The following is a 3,951-nucleotide window of genomic DNA, read 5'->3' as shown; positions in this document are numbered from 1 at the left end:
ATCCATATTATAAAATATTTGATTGATCAATTGATTGTCCACGGAGTTGAACTCAATGTCTAAGTTCACAGGTATCAAGTGATACAAGGTCTTTACTCTTAGTCACATTGTTAGTATTTCTAGTTTAGCCAACCTTCACACTAAATCACTTTGTTATTATCTTATTAGCTGAATACCCCCAAGCTAGTAGGGATTATTTCACAGGAGCTGAGGACAAAGGCCATATATCTTTTGGGGGCAAAATAAACTCCTTTACCATGTACCAGTGACAAAAAGACATGCATACCAACTCATAAAATGAGATATCCTCTGGATCCAGATGAGATAGACTCAAGGTAATATTTTGGACCTGTTTTAAATTTCTTCTTCTTCATTGTGGACCTGTACATGAGTAATTGATCATCTGTTCTAGAGTCAGCCCTTGCTCTTGCTTTGACAGCTGATATTGGTTTTCTTCTATCTTCCTTGTTCATTGTGTCCACCTCTCAGATGAATAGTGAATGATCTAAAAGACCATGGCTTGAATCAGGCTCACATGAATTTTCCAATAGACGTCACTGAGTGTCTATAATTTGGAGAGGTCCCTGAATTCAGGCTATATACAATGCAATATGTCTCCTGATCTCCTGACTGTTGGTACCAAGAGTGTTGATTGTGATCCAAGTAAGATGAAATTCTTGATAATTAGAATCTTTTCTCCATCTATCATGATGTTGCCTATTGGCCTAGTGGTGAGGATTTTTGTCTTTTTAATGTTGTGGTGTTGGAGAAGATCACTGAACATCCCATCGATGACCAAGAGAACAAACAGATAAGTCTTGGAGAGAGTGCAGCTGGTATGCTCTTTGGAAGTAAGAATGATAAGGCTTCACTTCACATACTTTGGCATGTTACTAGGAAGTGTTATTCCTTGGAGAGCGACATGATGCTGGGAAAGGTGGAGGGTCGACAAAGACGAGGAAGACCCTCTATTAGGTGGATTAACACAGTGACTGCTGTAATAGGCTTTTGTGTGTCAGGAAGTGTGAGGATGGCACAGGATAGAACAGGGTTCAAATCTTCTGTTCATGGGGCCGCTATGAGTTGTACTCAACAGCACATAACAACAACAACAATGTTGAGATAGAATCCACTGATGACTATAGTCATTGATTTTCTGCAACAAACATTTTAAGTCCTCTTCACTCTTGGTAAACAAGGCTGTATCATCTTTGTAACATAGATGGTTGACTGTCTTTCTCCTATCTTAATGTCACATTCTTCTCCATAGAGTCCAGCTTCTCAAATGATTTGCTCAGCATACAGTTGACTAATTGTAGAGAAAGGATACAACCCAATGCACACCTTTCATAAATTTAAAAATAAACCATCAAATTTTAACCCTTGCTGTTTGGATAACAGCTTCTTGGTCTAGGTATAGATTTTGTATGAGAAAAATTAAATTTTCTGGATTTCTCATTCTTCTCAACATTAATCATAATTGGAAATGATTCACATAGTTAAATCCCTTTGAATAGACAATAAAACACAAAAATACATTCTTCTTATAGTGTCTGCTTTTAGCCAGGATCAATCTGACATGAGCCCTGGATTAGCACACTAGTCAATGCTGGAAAAATTGGAAGTCTGGCTAGCTGATGAAGAGAGATCCATATTTGTTACCATTCCCAAGAAAGGTGATCCAACAAGATAGAGAAATTATAGAAAAATATCATTAATATCACAGGCAGACAAAATATTGCTTTTAACCATCAAAAAATTGCTAAATGGCTAGACTATTACGTTGACAGATAACTGCCAGAAGTTGAAGCTGCGTTTAAAAGAGGCTATGGCATGAAGGATGTCATTGCTGGAGTCAGATAGATGAAAGCAAAAGTTGGTAGATAATATAAATTTCTTTATTGTATACTTTAGTACTTGATATATTTGAATCATAGTTGTATTAATTGGTACTACTGTGAAACATACAACCAAACAATATCTACTTTGAAAATAAAACAAGCTAGAAAACCCAGGAAACAGAACTACTCCTCTCCACTTGACAGTCAGAATTAATAAGAAGACAAAATAGATAATAATATATGCATTTGAATATACAATATATTTAATTCTTTTAACAATCTCACAATGAGTTTACCATTATTTTATCATAACAAAAACTCCAACAAACTTCGAATAGCTATCAAATGCAGCGTTTAAAAAAATCCCTTTAAAACTTGATAGTTTAAAGCAATCAAAATGCTTTCTTTGTATCTCTCAGAGTTTATGTAGGTCAGGTACCTGAAAGAAACTTGGATAATTGATTCTGACTCAAAGCTCCTTGTAAGAACTAGGGCTGAAGTCACCTGAAAGCTTGCTTGGGGAGGTACGGGGGGATTGTGCACCAATGGGGGAGTTTTTCTTTTGCTTTTCAAGGAGAGGAGCAAACGGGGGGGGGTGGGGGCGGGGAGAAGGGTGCAACAATGAATGAATGGAATTCCAAAAATCTCTGTAGATGTTCATTGAAATGAAAAATAAACAAACTAAATTAAAATTTTTAAAAGAAGAAGTGTTCTAAGGTGGATCACTCTCAAAGCTGGCAAGTAGATGCTGGCTGTTGATGAGAGGCACCAGGTCCCCTCAGTGGTCCTCTCCGCAGGGCTGTGTAAGTTTCTTCAAATCACCTGATTGGTTTTGCCCACAGAAAATTATATAAAAAGTTGTAGCAGAACATGCAGTACTCTGATGTAGCCTCAAATGTTATACACTTTCACTTCAGGATTACCCTATTTGTCATGCATACCAGTCCTTCATTTAATATGGGAGAAGACCACAAAAGGTGGTGCAAGGTGGTGAAATTAGCTACAATATTATTGACTGACTACAATAACTAACAATTGATAAGAGAATGTTTCCCCTTGAGTAAAGAATATGCCCCCTCTGAAAATGGGGTGAAGAGAGACAGTCTCACAGGAGGCAAGCCTCAGAATTTACATGAACTCTGAGTGAAATCTTTTATGCTCTCTTTTCTGTTCCTTTTCTTTTTGCCCTTAAACTCAGAGAAAAATTATAATCAAGGCTTATTTTTAGGTTTATAATTAAATCTCATTTTCCTAAAACCTCTTGCAAAATTGTCCTATCTGTGATATCACAGAGTAGTGTGCGGTCTGGTAGTTTATTGTTCAAAAGGGCTTTTCATCACATGGCTGGGTAGGAACACATAAAGTGTGGAGAATACTGATGAGGGGATTTGTCAATTTTGCCATCCTGTTGGGTTTAAACTGAGCAAGTTGAGCAACAGAAAATGAGAATCTTATTACCAGCAAGAAAGAAGCAGCATGAAATGCAGCTCACATCCTTTGGGCCAGAAAGATTCCTCCTTGAGGTGGAGACAAACTGAGTTTTAGACACCACTGCAGCAGCAGAGAATCAGAGATTAACTTGAAACAGCTGAACAGAGATAACTGTATCATGTAGCCAGAGCCTGAACTGGGGCCTTTGACAGAGCTTATTGGAGAACTGGGGGTTGTTGTTATTAGGTGCTGTCAAGAATAACTCATAACAACCCTGTAAATAATAGATCTAAACTATGTTCTATCTTATGCCATTCTCATTATGTCTGGCATACATGAGCCCGTTACCACTGTGTCAGTCTATCTCATTGAAGGTTTTCTTCTCTTTCACTGATCCTCCATCCTTCCAAGCATAATATCCCTTTCCAAGGAACTGCTGGTTTTGGGTACCGTCGGGTCAGAACTGGCCCATAGCTGACGCTCCAGTGGATTTTCAGAGACAGCAAATCACACAGAAAGAGATTGTCCATCCTTTGCCTGAGAAGCAGCTAGCTGGTGGATTTGAACCATGTGCCTTTGGTATTGCAGTGCAGATCCTTACCATTACACTACCAGTCCCTTCTAAAAACGTGCACAAAGTATGTGACATGAAGCTTTACCATTTTCATATTTAAAGTGC

The sequence above is a fragment of the Elephantulus edwardii genome, unplaced genomic scaffold (genome assembly GCF_000299155.1).
Source record: "Elephantulus edwardii isolate Elephantulus edwardi_28Jun2011 unplaced genomic scaffold, EleEdw1.0 scaffold00046, whole genome shotgun sequence".
NCBI lineage: Eukaryota > Metazoa > Chordata > Mammalia > Macroscelidea > Macroscelididae > Elephantulus > Elephantulus edwardii.
This window is presented reverse-complemented; position numbering follows the sequence as displayed.